Source organism: Uloborus diversus, chromosome 5, assembly GCF_026930045.1.
Source record: "Uloborus diversus isolate 005 chromosome 5, Udiv.v.3.1, whole genome shotgun sequence".
In the NCBI taxonomy this organism is placed as follows: Eukaryota; Metazoa; Arthropoda; class Arachnida; order Araneae; family Uloboridae; genus Uloborus; species Uloborus diversus.
In genome coordinates, this window is record NC_072735.1 from 162,546,169 (window position 1) to 162,568,866 (window position 22,698).

The 22,698-nt window shown below is 34.9% G+C and overlaps 1 protein-coding gene across 1 annotated transcript in view; it reads left to right on the top strand.

Annotated features, from left to right (window-relative positions):
* Positions 1 to 22,698, top strand: part of LOC129222065 (proton myo-inositol cotransporter-like) — a 154,191-nt gene that overhangs the window by 15,560 nt on the left and 115,933 nt on the right.

Here is a 22,698-nt window from a genome sequence, read left to right on the forward strand (position 1 = left end):
CAGTTATAAAACAGAAAGGTTTTTTAACAGCAAATGCCGAACGTATATTATCGATTTGTATTAAGAAAATTATTTAGTTTTTTAAACCAATTTTTCCGGAAAAAAAACCGTGAGAAAACTTTTTTTTCTCCGCCGTCTCAAAATTTCCGAAAATTTTACATTTCTAATTTTGCAAAAGTATTCCAACTCTATTCTGCGCCGATAACACGTCCTAAAGCAATAAGTTTTTGAACGCTTAAATTCTTAAATTTCAGCATCATACAAAAACAGGTTTTCAATGCCTTTCGCTTTTCTTTTAAAAACCAAAATCTAGAATGATTGATAGCTTTAAAGCGGAAATTTAAAATGCAGTTACGAATCAAAAACTTCCATCACTTTTTCAAGACTCGACTGCCTAATTTTGGCTAAAAACTTTAAGAAATGAAGTGCGTGGACCAACCCAGTTTTAGTTTCTAGTACAGAGTGCAACCGGAGTTTTCCTTTTTATTGGGGGGAGGGGTTATAACAATCCTTACTCAGAAAAGACCATATTTGAATAGGCAATATGAGAGGGTTTTAGTCAAGACCTCGGTTCTAACTCCCCCCCCCCTCACTGCGCATGTGTGTGCAGGACTTATAATTTATTTCCGGTTCGAATTCTTGCTAACAAACTACGTTTGAAAGAAAACCTAGCTGAAGTCAAAAATATTTTTCTATGTGGAATGAGACTGACATGTTTTAATTTATCTTCAGTAAATTAGGGGTGTTCAACACAACAAGGGAGAGGGCAGACTGCGCTGTTAATATATATTTTTTGGAGAGGGTGTTTTCAGGAGTGTTCTGCATTTGAGAGGGAGCTTTCGTTCTTTGAGGGGGGGGTGAGCACATTTGAGTAAATGTACTTAAAAAGCTCATCCAAAACCCATCTACATCGCTAAAACTGTCCAATGGTTGATCTGAGGCAAAGGAAGGAATTATATTTATAGAATTTTAAAAATAAAATTATTTTGTTTAAGGTTGGATTCGATGTCTTGCTCAGACATTAACGTAGGATGCGTGAATTTCTTTATCATAAAATGTATTTGTTTGTTTTAGTGATTGAAGCTAAATTCGTTTTATAGTTTTCATGCAGAAAAGAAAAGTATGGTTTCAAAACTTTTATACTTGTTCGAATTTCGTACTGGGTATATGTAAAATGTGTTTTTATGGCATTTTTCGAAGATCTTCCGGATAAAAAGTCTGCATCGTTTTGCGAATTATATTTGAATCACGCTTGACAAAGGTTTTAGGCAATCGATTTATTCGCCGACTTTGCAAAGTACCGTAACCATAGAAATAGAATACAAATTCCGTGCCCGCAGCATGTGGATGAGACGAACAAGATGTTTTGTATATCGTTCTTTTTCAACAGTTGGCATCTGGAATTGAAATTTGAATTCCGTATAGAAATAAATACTTGTGATAAATACCTTAGTGTATCGGCATTTGTTCCTTAAAAACTTTTCATACTCCAGCGCATTGGGGTCGTTTCCGAAATTTTAAAAGCTTTTTTTCTTTCTTAAAAACATAGGATTTGACCATTTTTTAAGTAATTTGACAAAGTTCAGGATTTTGAACAATTTTTTTAATCGGTGCGCAGATTCAATTTCATTTTTTACGCTTCTGCGCATGACATCACAAGTGATGAACTGCTATTCACTGATGCCATTAGTGCAGAGCGCAATATTTAATTCACTTCTTTACTCATATCTAGTGGCAACGATATGATTGATAGCAAGCGTTATATGATTGATAGAGCGCAATATTTAATTCGCTTCTGAATTATCATAACCTGGAAATTCTGTAGACAGCTAGCGTAAACATTCACCGCGCCAGTGGAGTCCGCGCCGAAGTTCATCACTTGTAACGTCATAAAGACCACGCCTTGTTTGAAAAATATTACATTTAGAAACAATAATTAAAAATTAAACGTTTTGAAAATAAAAGATTTTCCTTCCATGTTATTATTATATCAGTGAACTCTACTCTATCAGTGAATAAAAGTAGTATTTTTGACTGGTGGTGACAACTCCATTAGAAATAGAATATTTTATTAATTATCCTTAGAAATGTATATAAAAGCACTCTTTTTAACAGAACGTCATAAATAATCGAACTGTGAGATTAAAATGTTGACAAAAGTTATGTGGCTTAAATAGTCACAAAAATATCGCAATCTTTCAAATCATATGAAACATTTTTTTGCAATAAATAAGTTTTCTATAAATGCAAAAAAAAAAAAAAGGCTTTAATTAAAAAATATTTTTGTCTATTATATACACGCAGAGAAAGAGAGAGAGAGATTTGATGTTGCCTTGATTGAATACAATGGCATTGCAAAACTCTATTATCGATTCGAAAATTCCAATATTCTGCATTATAGGTAAATGTTTTGAATTTCTAGTAATTTCTACTTTCTCTGAAAAAACGTTTGCTCTACGCGTGATCTTTATTACGGAAGCAGCGCTTGATAATCTCCTCTATTTGTTCTTGCTCCTACAAGCGTCTGTTATGTCAATATACAATTTTCCAGTCTCCAAACATTGCTAACGAAATAAAAGGTTTTCTTATTTGCATTATTGTCTTTTAAAGTTCTTTATTTCTTGGTTTATCCGCATTAGTGAATTATTCTTTCCAGAAGTGTCTACACCTGGAAGTGAAAATATTAAGCTAATGGTTTTAAATATTTAGAGCGTAAGGTTGGGTCGAAAAAATGTACTTTTTCTTTCAGGAGGAAAATGGCGAGCTAATACCGCAGGAATTTTGGGAATTGATATTTTTTGAACTTTTAAAAAATTATTAGTTAAATGTTCTCAATAGTGATTACTGTAACAGTGGAAGAGAACAAAACGCAATTTTAATTTGGATGAAAACTCTCCAAATATTAATTTAGAAATAATTAATCTGGTTTAAACAGATATTGAAATAATTTATGCCCAAACTGCTCTCGCATAACTTCTGGCAGGGTTGTTTGGTTTAAACCACGTTGGTTTAAACCATGGTTTAAACCAATTGTTTTTTTTTTTAAAAACCATGCGGTTTTTTTAAAAAATGTTTAAAAAAAAAAAGTCAAAAAAGAAAATCCATTTTACAGGTTTACATTGATTTCCCCACACATATTGAAAAATGTAAAATTCCATTTATGCTAAGTTCCTAGCTAAGTTGCAGAGATAAATACTAAAATTGCAAAGTTGCTTCTTCAAAATGTATTACAAGCTTTAATCGAAAAAATATATTAATACATTTTTTATTTCATATGTGTGCCATAAAGCAGATTTCAGTCAACTTCCATCATTATGCTTAATTTGCATGATTAGTTAAGATTTACTAAGGATTGAATCTTTTATTGTAGATGCAATCCATTATATTGCTCACTCCTGTTGCAGGGGTGTGACATTTTTGCCCATTTATTTGCACTTTCCTGGAATTTTAACTTTGACTTGTAAGGTAATCAACAGTCTAACTTAATTGTTTGCACCTAAAAATTAAGATTTGTTCTTACAAATAATATTTTTTGAATCAAATTTAAAAAAAAAGTTTATACTTTATATTATGATACATAATAGTTCCTTATATTATAATGTAGGAAGATTAAAAGATAAATTTTTAAATTCCCAGAACAAAATGCAAATGTATGTGTAAAAATTAATTGAGAAATATATAAATCTTCACATATAAACTACTCTCCATTGGTGTTTTTTTTTTTTTTTTGGATTCTGTGTGCTCAAAAGATTTTGATTGGCTATACACCTATGCTGCTTTATGACTATTGGGTGCAGATAATTCTTAGTCCCTCCCCCCTTTTGTTCATTGGAATTGGGATTTTGGTATTTGCTTTGCCTTAGCTAACCTGTGCAGTTTACAAAAGTTACTTACTCATATTGTTTTAAAAAGAATGTCTAATTCTGGTAGAAAAAAAGACCTAATCTCGCTTTCATTTGATGAAATCAAAAATGAAGCCAGTATTTCGTATCATAAAGGGTCTTATACATGCATACTAATATGTTAATCAAGTCAAACATTTCAATCAGTATTTCCCCGCAGAAAGCTATTTTAATTACTTAATTTAGTAACAAGATTTTGTTCTAATCTCTTTAATTAATTAAGAAATTAGGTATAATGTGACTATTGAATAACTGTTAATCACATGGAACCTTCCGAAAATTAATTGTTTTTCTCGCAAATAGTATTTAAACCGAAAAAACCCGGTTTAAACCAAAAAAACCTGGTTTAAACCAAAAAAAAAACCGTTTTTTTTTTTTTTGACGACCGACTTTTTTACCAACCCTGACTTCTGGTAAAGGCAGTCAAGAAACTTAACTAGTCGTTATATAAACTTTACTTTGTGTAAGTGCACCACATATAGCTTGACCACGAATAGAAGGCAGTTGACCTTTAAGCAAAAACATCATTTGTATCATTTGTAATAGGTTGTTTGTTATTATTTTGGAATAGATAGTATTAGCGAGAATCTTACTATATTAGAATGCCTCTTACTATTCGGTGCTTTTTAGTAGATTCTGTAGATTACAAATGATGTTTCGCTTCAAGGTCATCCATCTTCTTTTCGTGGTCAAACTTTACCAACGGTTCTCAACCTTTTTTCGTCCGGCGAACCGGTAAAAATTTGAAAAACAATTCGTGGAACGATAAGGCATTTTCTAACACAAAAATTTAATAATAAAGATCTACATAAGTTTATTATAAGCTTTTGTTATGGTTTACACACAATCATATTTAAAGGTAAAGATAAGTAATTATTCTAATCGCTGTACATAAGGGTGATTCTCAAAAAACCGGACATTTTCTTACTGTGTTACTCTCCCCGGACACGATATTGTTAAGATTTTAGAGAACCACCCATAAATAAATTAACCTGTGAGGAAAAATCGCAGAGAATTTGGAAAAGTAATCATACGATTAAAATAAAAACAAGCTTGGCTTAAAAAAAGAGGCGAAAAGGATGAAAGAATTTTCTAAATAATTATTCTTCTCATCATTTAGTTTTTGTTACACGCTGGTGTCTTAGGTTGCATAAAATTCTTTACATATTGTTGAATAAATTTATTCAACATAAATTCTCATAGATTAAAAAAAAAAAAGTCTCAAAGTTATTTCTGTTAAAAAATAATTTTTCCTCTAATTAATTGGGAAAAAACTGCCGATTATAAATAATCGGCAAAGTGGCCGATTAATCGGTGCAACCCTAATGTTCAGAATCATATTTTGATTGCATTTAGTGATAAAAATCTTGAAATTATTCCATATGTTTTTAATCATTGATTCTTCCATCTCCCCCTCTCTCTCTCCCGCTCATTTTGAAGTTAGAAACTATGTGCCCTCCCCTCCATGTTCGTCCGACTCACTTAATGTTATGACCATTTTCAAAAAACTCTCTCTTTCGTTTTTTTTTTTCACTAATTTTACTCTTTACTGCAGATATTAACATGTAAACATAATTATTTGCATGACTTAAAATCGTGACTTATCTCGATGTTTGTTTAAAATCTTTTCTTAGGCAACTTCATCCGAAGCCTGGTAATATTATTTTTATTCAAAAATACAGTGGCTCCCAAAAGTGTTCGTACACCTACGACTTTCAACGAAATGGGACTCTATCCATTGGTTAGAATTAATGTTTCGGAATAGGTATTTACTTATAAGATCTATGATCAATTTTCAACAAAACTATATGAAATTTTTTAAAAAAATATTAAAACTTAATTTTTTAGAAATCAAAAACCAAAAAGTTCCGGAAATTTTATCTCACAAAAGTCTTTGTACACTTTTAAAAAAGTCTATAAATTACCGAACAATCTTAACTTTTTATTAATTTATTATTTAGTAGAATATCATGTAGCATCAACAACACCTTTTAAACGTCTGGGAATAGATTTCACTCTTTTTTGTTTCTTTTTATTTTTGCGTTATTTCTGAGTAAGAGTTCAACCGCACTTCGAGTCTTCCGTATTTTCGTAATCTAGCCTCCACATATCTCTAAATATGTTACATTAAGTTCAAATCTGGAGATTGAAGTGGTATTTTCTAAATTTTAGGAAAATTTTTGAGGCACTAGACGCAAACGTTGAAAACCGTGTGCTTGTGTTATCGTTATCTTGATTTTTTAAAAATTCCGATAACCATATTTTTGACAAAGAGTTTAAAATTGGTTTTTAAAATATTTAAATGAACGGCATGATTCATCATTTCATCAAAAAATTCCGAATTACTAAGTCCTCATACAAGAACACCTTCACCGTCCTGATTAACTGGTCCGACTAAGTTCTTAAAATTAAGTTCCTAATTTTTTCTTCTATTTACAGCTATACAACAATTTAACCAAAAATTTTGAATTCATTTTTATCTGTTGGTACGTGAATCTGTTGGACGTAATTCTAAAACGTTTTGAGCTTATTTACCATTGATTTTGCGACAAAAAGCGTGCTTCTTGTTTTTCGCACGGCCAAGAAAATTCCTGCGGGAAGAGGTCCCATTTACTCCAGTTAATCGGAGAATTTGGCGAGCAATTTTAGGTAAAAATTAAATGTAAAAATTTTCATTTAAATCCGCAGAAACTTTTACAGCAATCAAATGTGTATTTTTCATGAATATTTTAATTGTGAATCTCCGCTCACGCTTTGTCAACTTTGCTGGTTATCCTTTTTTACCCTGTTTTCGGTCCGATTCTTTTCTTTAAAGTTTTTTATCAAGCACTTTACTATAGAATGGAATAAATTCACCAATTTAGAGACATTTCAAACCAATTTACTGCTACTGTGAGGAAAAAATTCTAATTTCGAACGGCATTTGTTGTATTTTACGAATACCAGCCATTTTAAAATAATAAGCAAAATAACAGGAAATAAATAAACAAAAAATCAAAGCCAAATGACTTTTAAGGGTCAACACAATGCCCCCCCCCAAAAAAAAAAGAAAAGAAACAAAGACATATGATAATTTTCATCAATTAATCGTGAATTTATTCGAAAATATTTGAGTGTACGATGACTTTTGTGGCGTGTTATTTCTGTTTTTTTCTTTTTTTTTACCCATTTCAGAAAGAAGATCCGTCAATATTTTGAACTAACTGCAGGGTTTTATTTAGAATAACATAGGAATGATGTGAAAAAATATTGGACTTCATATTCGAATACCGTTTCGCGTTATTTTGGTTTTACCAAAAAATTTCAAAGTGTACGATCACTTTTGGGAGCCACTGTATATTGTTATTGTATAGGACAGGGATAGGATTTTGCTTCAGTTTACAAGAATTGTTTGAATATTGCGATCTTTGTGCCACAGGCCTTCTCAGATAACATTAATTATATGAAAAAGCAAAATGTCAGGTAGAATAATTTCTTGTTATCGATTGTTAAAAGATTTATCGACAAATGGTTTCTTTAATTAAAAAAAAAAGAAAGAAAAGAAATGAGAATCCCATCACTTACCTTTAAAAAAAATCAATAAAAAAAAGTTAAAAACTTCATGTGTCGTTTTGTCGTTAGACTTCGCTAGAAGTGGAAGAAAAACACTTAATGGAATATCAATTTCCAAAACACACATTGAAGAGAAAACTTGTTTGTTTGCTTTTTAGATGAATGAAAAGAGGAATTAAAATACTCTTGAGGACAAATCTTAATAAAAGTTTCGACTAAATCGATTTTGTAACAAAACGATGTGAAATGTAATTCTTGTCGTTTTTGATATTTCAGCTTTTTACCTTTTGGTAGGAATTTTCAAGCGGAATTAATTTTCATTGCTGTGCCGTAGTGATAGATTCTGTTTTAACTCAATACATTTCGAATGTAAGATGTGTTTTGTTCTGCTGGAAACTGATTTTGGAAAACAAATCATCATTTTGTCATGAAAATCGTTTTATGTCTTTAATTGCAATCATCATTTTCTTTAAAAAATGCTGTTTGTTCTACTGTAGATTGTAGAGAGAGGCTACTACAGTTAATTTCAAACGGAAAAGAGATATTTAGGTTATAAATAATCATACATACATTTATATATTTAAATTAAAACACTTAATTATTTAATTAAAAAAAAAGTTAAAATATTAGGCGGGCATGGTTTGATGCCTGAGATTCTAAGGATATAAAGGGTGGGAGGAGTGATCACCTTAAAATCTCTCCCTTGGTTGCCACACCTGTAGATTCTAATCATTATGGCTCAGCAACAGTATCCTCTGTAGCATGACTTCGAAATTTCTTTGCTCGTTTCTTTTCTTTTTTTAAAAATTTGTTACAATGTTGTCGAAATGTGGTTTTACTTTGAGATCAAAAACGAAAATAAATTGAAAACTGCATACCAGTGTTTCGAACAAAGCTCCAATTTTCAGTAATTTCTTCTCTGGTCAATCTAGCACGGTTGAGTATGCATTTTCGACCTTGTGCCGCAAAAATTCTATTGTAACGAAAACCAAAATAAAATGCTTAATATCAAATTAATGTAACTGCTTTACCGGAATTTCGATGCACAGCGACATGATTTTCCTGGAACTTTTTAAATTCGTTAAAGCGATGTTAAAGTATTCTTGTGTTATGAACTCGATCCTCAGTGTGTTCAACCTACGGCCCCCGTGAGGCATATGCGGCCTTAGAAGCTAATTCATACATATGGCCCGCTGTTATGTTCAATGTTACGAACCAAAAATTAGGTTCTGGATCATTCCAAAACAGCTGATCTTCATTCGGTAATAACAATGACTGTTGCAAATTTGAAGCCTACCACTAGCTTGCTTTCCCTTGTTGTTAGAAAAGAAATAACTATCTTATATAATTAAAAACTGAGCGTTTGTATCTATGTATGCCCGAGTTTCTTCTCCCGAACGACAGTGAACTGACCATCGAACCAGGTATCGATGGATTTGTCATCTTCCAGTCTTTATGTTCTGCTATTTAACGTAATCCTTCGATGATAATTAGCGGAGATATCAATTAAAAACCAATAATTATGACCATTAATTACTGATTTTTTTTTTTTTTTTTTGGTTCAAGCTTGAGTGTTGAACATGCGTCACTTGACATAACTTTTATTTTCGAGGTGGACCGTGCAAAGCCGGGGGACGCAGCTAGTTTTATTTTAATTTTTATAGGTTCTGGTTCTTTATATAGGTTCCGTGAAATTCATTTTAATATCAGGTACGGCCCACGGGTAAACATAGGTTAAGCGCTACTGAACTAGAAAGGTTAGAATATTCTCGAAGACAAAATACAAGTTTAAAAATTTATCGATTGAAAAGTTCATCTTTTTAGTATTATTTACATGCATTATAGCGCTCATGTATTCCAAGCTCGAGTAGCCATTGAAGTACATGCAGTGACTGTTTAACTAATGAATTTTAGTTATTCCTACACAGTTATGTGCTATACGGAGTATAGCACATAACGGAGTATACCTTGGCGGAGTATAGCACGGAGTATACCTTGATATAGCTCCACTTCAAGCTCATACATAATGAGTTTCAGGCCAGAAATTCAATTAACACTTTATTAATGATTTAAACTTCCCTCATTACTTAATATTTGTATCGTTAAAGTATGACGTTGAAATGAGCAGCACAGTTATAAATGTTTTATGATAATTCATTTCAAACGCTGTAACTAATTAATTAGATTTCTGTCGCCTTAACTGTTGGAATTAAGTTCGTGGAAGAAACTTTTGTTTTGTGTCCACCTTCACTGCAGGTATTCTTGAAATTTATGACTGTAGTTCCAAAAAACCACGGTGATTTTTTTTTTTTTTTTTTTTTTTCAATATTTATAAAAAATGTTTTTACAGCTTCCATAAAATCCAGCATTTAAGCAATTGTCATGAATAGAGCCCTGATTATATGCAAAATTGCAAATGCATGTTTGGGTATTTTTTTCTTCTTTCAACGTTAGTGCATATGAAGATATAAAAATGTGTTTTTAAAAATAAATGCAGATTACCGCGTTTTTCGCTTAATTATATATTTTTTGAACTGTAAAAAAAAGAAAAATTAAAGAAACATATTTATTCTTCACAAAGATGGAAAAATCAGGTCAGTGATGGAAAACTGTTTCCTGCAAATGAACGAAATTGATGGGATTTAGCAAGATTAAGAGCATAAAATAGAAACATAGCATTTATTTATAACTTTTTGACTTTTTGCCTTCTTGTGTATTGTAAAGCAGCGTATGATAGTGTTTTATGGGTATTTGTTAAATATTTGTACCATATATTTCTCGTGAACAGATGAAAAATTAAACTTTGTCTTCATAAGTTTGAAAAAAAAAAAGCATCACCCTTATCTTTTCTAAGTGCAGACATAAATATCTCCGTCTGGTTAAAAATCTATTATTTCTTCTTAACTCATTTAACATGTTCATCAACCAAGATCTTCAATTGTTAACCGCTGCTGGTGGTTGTTGAACTTTTACATTTTCGTACCGTCATTATTATTTCTGCAATCCTCATAGAGGAATATAATAGGGAATTCACTGATCGAGTAACGCTCTGACGTCATCAGCAATGAAACTCGTGCCATAGCATGATAATTTGATAATATTATTTGGTAATGTTTTACATGCAGGGAAATGCTTTATTTTGACATGGCTGAACTGGACCCGGTAACTTAACTGTTTTACTGGTAAGACTGTCATTTCGGGGGACTGAAGTAACGAAAAGATGGTCAACAATGAACGCTACCTACTGGAATTGAGGGTTAATCAATCCCCTGGAGTTAGGGGGGAATTTTCAAATATCAAAATATCACCGAAGAGGCAATTGCTTCGTTCAAATGTAGAAGCAATTTTCTCCCGTCATACCTTGACGAGCGATTTTCTAGCTTGACATAAGTGGACTACACACACGTAATGTGTGTGTTTAAAAATTCCTGAAAATCATATTCCTAGTTTCAACTTATACTTATAACCTGCGTTTTTATATAATTATCTACTGTTTAAAAACATTTCGAGACATTGTAATATCTTTACAAGTAAAATAATCAATGCCTCCCGTTATAACGGCGGCGCCTCTGTTGATTGATTTTGATGGCGCCCCTGATTGTTTTCTTCGGCGCCTGTTGCTGTCTCGGAGCATAGAGAGCAATTCATCTCCGGAAAAATCTGCTGATCTTGCAGCATAGGAAGTCAGATAAAGGAGGACGTATTTTCTGCAGGCTACTGTATGGGATGAATTATGCATAATTATACTATATGTTTTGACTTTAATGATCGAGTGAGGTAAATATTCCGGATAGGGAATAGGGAGTAAGTAGATGCACAAGAATGAGATGTTACGTACAGGCAGTGCTGGGTTTACCTATCAACTAAACAAGCTAAGCTTTTTGAGTGGGCCGAAATTTTCAACTTGCCGAATGGAACCCCAAATTTTGCCGAATAGTTAGGAAAAGTTTTGCCGAAGAAGGATATTTTTGGAAGACGTATGTTAAATATGAAATAATTATAGTGAAAACTTCAGGCTGAAATGTAGGGAGTTGGAAAGAAACGTTAACGTTACAGAACGTACCGGCGTTGCTAATGGCTGAGAAGATACCCACTCTCTTTCATTCTTCCGAATCTTGTATTTTATCCCACGAAGCCTTTTACGCAGATGCGTCCCGATGGGAGGTCCCCGTAACCTTCCAAAAATTTCCTGATTCGTCAAAATTATCATTCGACGAAATTTGCGACGACCATCATTCGACGAAAATCGAATCATTCGACGACCATTCGATTAAATTATCATTATTCGACAGAATTTCTAGTTCCATTCGATTAAATTATCATCATTCGACAGAATTTCTAGTTCCATTCGATTAAATTATCATCATTCGACAAAATTTGGAGTTCGAGTCGGCAAATTGAGAATTTCCACCCTCCCAAAAATTTAAGTTCGAGGCGCTCCTGCTTTTAAGTTCAATCCCCAATCAGGGGTGGACTGGCCCGCCGGCCCGCGGGCCGATGCACCCCCTGCCTATGCGCCCTCGTCTGAACACCTTTTAATATATTTTTAATTATTTTTTTTTTAATTTATTATTTTTTCGTGCAACTTCCTTGTTTTATTTGATTTTTTTTGCACCTTTTTTATAAAATGTTTTCAAAAAAAAAAAAAAAAAAAAAAATTGCGGTTTTTTTTTTTTTTTTTTGAGGATAAGGTTGGGGCGCCCTCTTGCGGGACCCAGTCCGCCTCTGTCCCCAGTCCCATTATAATATTTCGCAGTCTGTCGATTGTTATGCACTGCTGATGCATGCTGTTGCTCAACTCGCTCACGTACCTTTTCCGCTCCTCTCACCTGCTGTCCATCACTCACGTGCAGATGGTGTCTGTGTGAGGGCGGCGGGAGGAGTTTCTACAGGCGCGCGACACCATGCCGATAAGATTGCCGATTTTGTTATCACGTCAGAAGCGCTCGCTGTGTGACGAGTTGTGTAAGAAAGTAAACTTTCTGTGTGTGTTTAAGCGCGCCGAATGAATAACAGATATAGGAAATGTGTTTTTAGCAGGGCTGAGAAGTCGAATCGAGAATGACCGACTGCGGCTCAGACTCCGAGAATTTCAGAGTCTCAGACTCTGACTCCGAAAGCACTGGCAGAGTTGCGAACGTTGAGAAAAAATGACCGACTGCGACTTTTGAAATTTTAATCCTTCTACTCCTGACTCCGACTCTAACTCCTTTAACTCAAAATAAGTCCGACTCCGACCCGCAGCCCTGGTTTTTAGCCAGATTACGAGGGAGCGGTGGGGGAACTCCATTTAACTTTCCAGTCGACCTAATTTGGAGGTGCCAGTAACTTAAATTTTCTGGGAAAGGGGGGAAGGAGGGAATAAGGCACGTCCTTTTCACATTTCTCTAAGAGGCGGGGCCAAAAGAAACATACTCAACGCGTATTATATCGAAGAAAAAAAAAAAAGGAAATTCATTAACTTCCCAAAGCCAGGAGGTCAATTCAAGGAAGTTTCAATTCCCTGACCCCTTTAAATGAAGGACCTGTTGCCGAAGGAACTCCGAATCGTACCGAATAATAAAGCATGTTCATGCACAAGTACCTATATTTAACGAGATGGGACATTAGGCAAGGCTGCCCATCCCCCCAACAGCAACGGTGTGCCCCCCGACTACCACGAAGGCGTCCCCAAGTCTGAACTCCCCCCCCCCAAAAAAAACTCCCTGGAAAATACCCCCAAAACACCCATCCTAAAAGTTTTAATGGTGCAGTCTGCGCTATAACCCCCTGCGTCATAATCCTGCATTAGGCGTTATAAAAAAAAGAAATCAATATTGCAATACTGTCTCCGAATTTGCCGAATTGTTCGAAAAAATTTGCCGAATAAGCAAAAATTTCGGGAGGCCAGAGTAACCTCCCATCAAGAGCCCATGAAATCGTGCATTAGTGCTTTCTTTTTCACAGACTTCAAACAGGAGGCAGTTGTCAGTTTATACCAGTATGTATGTTTTTTTTTTTTTTTTTTTTGTCGGATCATAACGTCTCACTGAGTGAACCAATTTTGATGATACTTTTTTTAATGGATAGGGGATGGTCTAAGATCCCATACTTTTGCATGACAATATATTTTTCTCATAAAAAAAAGTTATTTATAAAAAAAAAAAACTGAATTAATATAAAAATTTCTCTATCGTATGTAGCACATGATTTGAGAATATTACTAATTTTGATTTCATCATTGTTTTATTTTTCTACTCAAAGGCAACTTCTTTGTTTATTATTTTCTTTGTCCTCTTGCGCCTCTTTCCATAGAACTATTCGAAATAACGAAACACAAATAAGATTTGCATCTTGCTCAACAATGTTAAGAGACCTAAAAAATAATTAAAATGAGAAGATGAACAAAAGACATATATCACCCGAGACATAAAGAATATTGCCATCAACGTATTCGAAAAATCATTTCGAGTTTCTGCAAGTTCCTTTTTAATTCAAAGAAATTGAAAAGATAATGAGATTTGAAAGTACTCGAGCCGGCTATTACTTCTTTGTTGTATAATAGCACCCCGCCGATTTACGATCTGATTCAACTTTTAAATGCTTTGCAGAAAAACTGATAATACAATGCATTTTTTTAATGGTTCTATTTTGATTGTAAAAATTACTTTCGATGAGAAACTTTTATCTTTTTTTTCATTAAAAATTCCAAGTGTCCAAAAAACCATTTCGTTTTTGCCTTCAAAATATACTTTTATGCCTCATAATAATGTTTTTCATGTTTCACTTTGCTGACACGTGAAGTCCGAACTTTGAAAATAAAAAATGTTTGAAGCACTAGTTGTATGTGTTACACAGCCCCCACCCCCCAAGATCGATGACGCACTACCTCCTGCAATGCTACAGAGCCCTCAAGTTCGAGACTATCCGAAAATAGAAGACTCCCTAACCCCCCACCCCTTTAGAAGACTCAATGTCGTTGTTCGTACCACGACCCCCCCCCCCTTTGGGCACTCCTAGTATACAACAGCATTATTTATCTGTTTCGTCCTCACAAACTTTTTTGATTATCTTCAAATACCAGAAATTTAAAGCACGAACAAATCTTGAGCTGAAATGTTGGTTTACCTATAAAAGTGCTAATTAACACATTTTCTCTTATGTTTGGCTTCATAATTATTTGGATGTATTTTATTTGTTTATCCACATTGTAAGTTTCATTCTGTTAGTTATACTTAAATACCTTAAATAAATTTTTCTAAATGTAATTAAAAAGAAAATAAATACGTTTTGAGGAAGACCAAATAATGCTGATTTCAGTGTTTCAACCACTCCAATCTTGCGACACTATTACTTCCGAATGAACAGGCTGCTACTGTATTATGTAGGCCCATGTAGTACTTCCATTTGTTGCTTAAAAATCATTAACCTTTGGTATTTGCCAGCTGAATGGCTACTTGTGGGAATTTCTGAAATTTTCGCTTCTTCCGAAGAGCTTCTCCGGAAATCAATAAAATGAAAGGCCTCAAGTAGTTTGTTGAAAATAGAGAAATAAATTTCGCTGGCGTGGCATTTTCTAAGATGTCTTCAAATCCACCCCACTTGAAGGGAGGGAGGGGGGCATTGAAAACTGTCCTTCGCATTGCAGTCACGAAATCGGTTGGTTATCTTCAGGAATGGTGCATTGTTTGATGAGTTGGCAACAGAACATTCCTAACAAACATCGATGATGCTTTCCAATTCTTCGTGCGGCTTTTTGTTTCTTTAGTATTTAATGTTTATTTGGGAAATGCAATGTTACAAAAACAAATATTTTGTCTTGCATCCTTTGCGTTAAATTTAGAAAAACTCATAATATTTCTAATGAAAGTTATTGCACGCAATTCTAAAAGTATTGAAAGTTAGAACTTAAATGCAATTTTTACTCTCTTCTATATCTAATACGTAGGAGAAAGTACTGGATTCGTGAAAATTTTCGAATTTCGGCGAATTTGCACTTTTTGAAGTTTGTTGAATCCATTTTGACCATTTTCGGAAAATATGTCTCTGTGTGTGTATGTCTCTATGTGCGTGGCCGATTTTTTCTGGCCGCTTTAGCGCAAAATCTGTTGCATAAAATTGAATGAAACTTGGTACACATGTGTACCCTCATGTGAATTGATGCTATTAGTTTTTGGCGCCAATTCCTCCAAGGGGGAGGAACAATCGGACGTTTTCTCTGTTATGCATGACTGCAATTTCTCAGGAAATATCATGCAGATTCAGACAAAACTGGTCCAGATGTAGACCTCATAGGATACAAGTGCTGATTCAATTTTGGTGGCAATAGCTCAAGGGGGGGGGGGACGTTTTTTCACTTTACTTGCGACTGTTATATCTCAAGAAATAAAACACAGATTCAGACAAAATTGGTTCTTAGGTAGACATGAGAGGGTACAAAAGCGGAATCAATTTTGGCTCCAATATTTCCAAGAGGGGTGGTGCAATCGAGCGTTTTTTTCCCGGTAATTGTGACTGCTATATCTAAAGAAGTAATGCTACGATTTACGTAAAATTTGGAATAAAATTGAACCTACAGGGAAATGGGCGCTGATTCAATTTTGGTGCCAATCGCTTCAAGGGTTGATTTTTGTTATTTTTTGTGCGGGAGTTTTACAGCTTAATTAAATCAACAATGTGAAGGATAAATCACATAAAAAATTAAAGATGTTTACTTACGATTGCTTCGAGAAACACTTGCACTCTATTTACTTGTTGCCAAATCACCGGAGAAATAGTTCGATTGGAGAAATCTCAAAGAAACTTTCTATCAGTTGCCACCTTCTATTTATTGTTAACAAATAAAATGTTTTTGAGTAATTTAAGGTAAACTTTTTTAAGGATTTTCAATGAATTCTTTGACCCGCTTTTGCGAATAGCAGAATTTTGTAGCAGCGATTAGCTTATACGAGACAATAATTCATAAGAACGATGTAGAACAGCGGTTCCCAACCTTTTTTTCCTCGCGAACCCTTTTCAAATACTGAAAAAAGTTGGCGAACCCCCTGTGCAATAAGCAAGAAATAACAGTCGAAAATTCCTGAAATTCGTCAATTTACTTGTTAGATAGAGAAGCGGTTCGAGAAAATCAACAAAAACGGTCAGTAGTTTTTCAGATTAGACAACATAAGAGAAAATTTCGTGAACCTCCCGCACAATAAATAATCAATAGCTAGCTGTATAGATTAAAGCAGTGATTTGAGATATTTTTAGGAATTATGTAATATCAGCTGAGATATCTGATCCTTTACAAAGTTTTTTGATAGCGTTTTTTTCTTTTATTTTTAAGCATGAATGGCTGTATAAGTTTACTATTTATGTTCGTTGAAAAAAGGTAGAACATTTATTGATTTCCTCCCACCTAAGTAACTAACTATACATGTATTTCTGGTTCGAATTTTCCCACTCCTGTATTCTGTGCTTTTGTAAACATTGTTGCTTATAATATAAATAAATACCTTTGTGCTGAAAAGTAAAGTAAGAAATAACAACATCAAAAAAGCACAAATTGCAGATTATTGCAGACATGTGTTTTGGCGTTACAAGGAACACCTTTTTCAATGCAAAAAGTAATGAGCTTATGGATGAAAAGACATCCGACAAAAGCTTTTATCGGATGTCTTTTCATCCATAAGCTTATTGCTTTTTGCATTGAAAAAGGCATTCTTTGTAACGCCGAAGCACGTGTCTGCAGTAATCTGCATTTTGTGCTTTTTTGACATTGTTATTTCTTACTTTATTGTTGTTTATGTTTTTAAAATTTAAGACAAATAGCTTCTTTATTTATTGCTTCCACACTTACTCTGAATCTAGGTGTTTAAGTTGTAAAAAAATACTTTAACAAAAGTCTCTGTGTCTGAACTTGGAGTTAAGATTCAGTCAGATTCTTTTACTTCAATTTAAGGATTACAATTACGATCACAATGTAGAATTCCCCCCCCCCTCCCGCCCTTTTCTTTTGAAACTATGAAAAATGAATTGTAAAAACACTCAAAACAGGAGATAAAGGAGGTACTTAGCCTTTTTTGACAAATACAATAAATCATCTTAGTGGAAGATGGAGAGTGGGGAAAAAAGCTTCAATGCAAGAAACGAAAAAAAGTCTTTAACTCGAAAAGTTCTAAAGAAAATTATTTCTGAGAGAAAAAGAACACATGCTCTTGTTTAACGAGGGGGGAAAAAAAGAAAAAGATTTTCCCTCGCCAATTAGAAATGACCTTTTGCTTAATTGTGCGCTCTTGCTCACTTGGGATGTTTATATTTGTATTCGTTAGTTGAGAGTTTGGTTCTTGCTAATTGCGAATTTAAAATAGACCCGCTCAGTTTCATTTTTAATTCAATCATCTTTTTCTTTTAAAATTTTTATGACTCTTATGTAAATAGTTGTTTTCGTATAATGAAGAACATTTCAAGAATTGTCGTTTTGTATATTAAACAAGTAATATATGGTGCAAAAACGTTTTTAAAAATGCTTTTAAATTAAAGACGAATAGCGGAATTATTTTCTACCAATTACTGTAATTCTGTGCTTGCTCAAGTCCAACTCTCAATAGTAATATATATTCGTTAGCATTATTAACTTTATAACTTCTATTGTTAATTTTTGCTTTTGGTATCGATTGAAAAGTTGGTCTCATGATCCCAACCAGAGCAGGAATTACCAACGCCCTCTGAAAACTAAATACTAACGCGTTTGCCTCAAAATGTGAACTACCCATATACATCGGCGCAGCCGGAGGGGGCAGGGAGGAGCAACTTCCCTTCCCTAGAAGAGAACCTATGACTCCCGCGCTCTTTCAAATCTTCTAAAGATAATTTAAAATTGCAGTTTTAGGGCTGCAATTTCAAAAAAAATTCAGAAGGGAGAGCCACAAAACCGCTTTTTCTGTCTTCATCTGACCAAAAATAGCATAAAATGTTTTTTCGGGGGAAAGAAGGATTGTAATATATTAAGCAATTTTCCCGAGGTTCACATTAGGGGGGGGGGGGCGGCTACAAACCACTATCTTGTTGCGCCTATGCTTGCCCCTCCGTAACGGGAATCCTGGGTACGCCCATGCTTACATATGGTAATAATTCGGAAAACAGCGCTACCCAGAGACCATCCAACGAAAGCATTGCTATGGTGATAAATTAAATTGTAAATTGGGGCTTCTTTCTAAATTTAAATTTAGAAGTTAACCATGTTAATTTATCCAGTATCAGTTTCTAGTATCTCCGATAGTTGACAGTGATCTCCGTATGATTTTAAGTGCGTGTTTGCTCTAAAGCTACTATAACTTCTATAGGAGCTCTAGTTTGCTCTATGTTAAAATCTAGAAAGCGTCGTTCGAATTGCTTTGGAAATTCGTAACTGGAGGAAGTCCAGTCATTGACTTTGGCTTCTTTACTAATAAAAAAGTTGAAAGTCTCTCTGTCTGGATGTCTCTCTGTCCGGATCTCCCTCTGTCTGTTAGGATCTCTGTGACGCACATAGCGCCTCTACCGTTCGGCCGATTTTCATGAAATTTGGTACATAGTTAGTTTGTAGCGTGGGGGTGTGCACCTAAAAGCAATTTTTCGAAAATTCGATTTTGTTCTTTTTCTATTCCAATTTTAAGAAAAATTTTCCGAGCAAATTATCACAAGGTGGAATAGTAAATTACGAAATCATAACGTGGAACCGTAACATGGGCGAGCCATTTAACATAGCAAATTGGCGAGGAATTAATCATCCATTATTTGTTAATATACAGGCGAATCAAGTGATCTTTTAATTTTCTACTACAGGCAAAGCTGTGCGGGTACCACTATTAGGAAATAAAGCTGAGTCAAAAATGCCGAATCGCATGACTCGACTACCCCAATCTGATTCCTTCCAATGCTTCAGGGGTGCCCACCTAGGGGGTGGGGGGTCATGGCGCAGACTGCGCCATTTAGGGTGGGGGGTTTGAGGGGAATTTTTCATTTTTTGGGGGTGGGGAGGCTTTCTGATTTTTTGGGGGTGTGCATCCTTGCTCTTTGAGGGGCGGGCACCCTGAATACTTTACTTTAAACATTTATGTAGTAAATAACATAGCCCATTGTATGTGAAAGATACTAACTGGATGCATATAGTATATCAATCCCATTTTTTTTCGCTGCTTAAAAGCAAAGTAGGTTCTACTGTTTAATAATGGAACGTTGAATCATCAATTCCAGAATATACTTTTTAAATACGTGTTAACATAAAATTGGAGTCTTGAAAGGTCATTTAACGTTTCGTTGTCTGTTGCGTTTTGTTTATCGATTTATTTTGTTTATCCTGATTTGTTGAGTGTGCCTGCGTTTTCGCTGGTGGTTTACAAATATTTGTTGCATTTTCGGTTTTCCCATGTGAAATATCGAATATAGTGAAGTTTCCAGCGCTTTCCAAGCAAACAAACATCATAAGTACGTATTTCATAACCTATTTTTCCTGCCCGATATTGCTGAAATGGGGGGAGGCTGTTTGCTATCCTTAAACGAAAACTATCAGATGGTATTGAACTTAGTCCTTTTGCTTATCCAACCAGACCATCTGATTATCTCGCACTAAACTCTGTGGTTACATCATATGTTGCGTAATGTATAAATACGGATAAGTCTGTTCAGCCCAAAAACAAAAGGTGGAAGAAAAGAAACTGAGATACACAAATTAATTGTTCAGAAGTAAAATTATTACCTTAAAGTGAAAACAATGAACAAAACAAAGTTATTGTAGCAAAAATTGAATATACATGATTCGGGGCTACGATGAACCTCTTTCTCAATGGATAAATTTGAACTTCGAGATGTAAGTGTAATCCGCGTGAATTGCGATTCACTCTGGTTATTTATTCCTAGGAATACTTAATTTGTAGCAGTGTCTCTAGTTAGCCATGTAGATTAAACATTATCGCAGGCAGAATTCTCTTATGGGGGGAAAAAACGCTCATAACCAGCTTCGATTTTCTCTTGGGAAGAGGGTTGCTCTTATCAAGCCAAAATTTGTTCGTGAGTGAGGGCTGCTCATTACAAACAATAATTTTTTGAAGGAATGAAAGTTGTTCAAAACAAGCCAGAATTTTCTCCTGGGAAGGGCGTTGCTCCTAGCAAGCCAGAAATTTCTCCTGGAAAGAGGGTTGCTCATAACAAGCTAGAAATTTTTCCTGGTACAAGCTAGAATTTTTTCCTGGTACAAGCTAGAATTTACTTCTGGGAAGAGGGTTACTTACAACAAGCCAGGTGTTTCTGCAATGGAGAGGGTGGCTCATTACAAGCCATAATTTTTTTGTAATGGAGAGGGTTGCTCAGTGCTCATTTCAAACCGAATTTTCTACAATGGAGAGTGCTGCTCATTACAAACCATAATTTTTCCCGGGAATGAAAGTTGTTCAAAACAAGCCAGAATTTTCTCCTGGAAAGGGCTTTGCTCCTAGCTAGGCAGAAATTTCTCCTGGAAAGAGGGTTGCTCATAACAAGCTAGAAATTTTTCCTGGCACAAGCTAGAATTTACTTCTGGAAGAGGGTTACTTACAACAAGCCAGATGTTTCTGCAATGGAGAGGGTTGCTCATTACGAGCCATAATTTTCTGCAATGGAGAGGTTTGCTCAGTGCTCATTTCATGCCAGGATTTTCTACAATGGAGAGGGTTGCTCGCAACAAGCCAGAATTTTCTCCTGGGAAGAGGATTTTTCATAGCGAGCCATCATTTGTGGGGGAGGGGGGGGAGGGAGGGGGAGACTAGTCATACAAGCCTTCCATGTATACTGGGTGTAACAGTACAGCGTTTATAGACTTTCAGGGCAGATAGAGTACACCTAGATGATGGGAAATCACATATCAATGCATGGTCGGAAACGCTTTCCTGGCGTGGTAGTGACGACACAAATCACCAAAAAGACAAGACACGAACAAGAGAAGAAAACCTGATTATTATCCTTAGTACAGCAAAAAACTAAGAAAAAAGAACATGAAGGAGCCAACGGTTGTCATCAAAGTAGTGTTCGAAATTACGACCCCGGGCCGTGATGCATGCCTCACAATTCTGGTGCATTGAAGTTCGAGCGTAAAAGCGAGTACGGCAACAAAACCGCGTGCGCGCATGCACCGTCATCTGACGCTTCGGCTTACGTAACGACGTTTATCGTGTACACCAGACAAAAACTTACCAGCATTTTTGCAGTATTAGAAATAACAAAAATGTCTTTTCCTCTTATTTGTGTGTTTTTTTTTTTTACTTCGTGTCGTCACTATCGCGCCAGGAAAGCGTTTCTGACCATACATTGCTGCGTGATTTCCCATCGTCTAGGTGAACTCGTCTAGGTAGAATCTGCCCTGAAAGTCTAAACGCTGTACTGTTACACTCGGTGTACATAAATGTGTTAGGATGGCAATAGTGCTTAAAAACAAGGCTTCCCGTGGGAGTTTACCCTCTAAACCCTACCCCTAACTATGTCTCTTCAGTAAGAAAAACAGTGAAAAACTCAGCACGGAGAACAACTTTAAACCGAAATGAAAACAAAAAGTATATTTTGAGGTGGCGAGATTTACTTGATTAAGTTCGGTTGCATAATCCTTGACGAATCTCGTTTTGTATCTTTTGCTGATCGGTAAGATAGAAGACTGTGAGTCTCCTTTTTCAAGCAATCAATCATTAGTAAGGCGATTGAGTGAATGAACGATGGTTATTTCTCAGATTAGAAACTGGTCCTTTCCTGAATCGAACAGTGCTGGTGTATCAAAGGGCGTCAAGCAATGCCCACAATATTTTTACATAGTTTATTTGATATATTTATTTTTGTCTTTCGGGAGATAACATAGGAATAAAGTAAATGAAGTTTTCAAATCGAGAGTTTGGTGCAAGTCTTAGGATCTTGGTTTTTTTTTTTTTTTTTTTTTTTGATCATTTGGATTTTATCGATAAGTCACTAAGTCTTGGCACGCTTTGCTGTGGCTCAATCTGAAACTAATTATTGGGGATTAATGTATTTTAGTGAGCCTGACAGGGGTGTTTGTGGTCCGAAATTTCCTAAAATTTTGGGTTGCTGTTTCCAAAAATTTTGGGCTAAAAACACGTTCTAAAACTGCAAAATTATTAAAAAAAAAAAAAAACTTAATGCCCCCCCCCCCTCCAATGCTATCAATGATTTTTGTATGCATATTTGAAGAGTTTTTTTTACAGAGGCGGGGGGGGGGGAGATCTTCAGAAAATTTTACTTGAGTCCACTATTACACCTAAGCTGA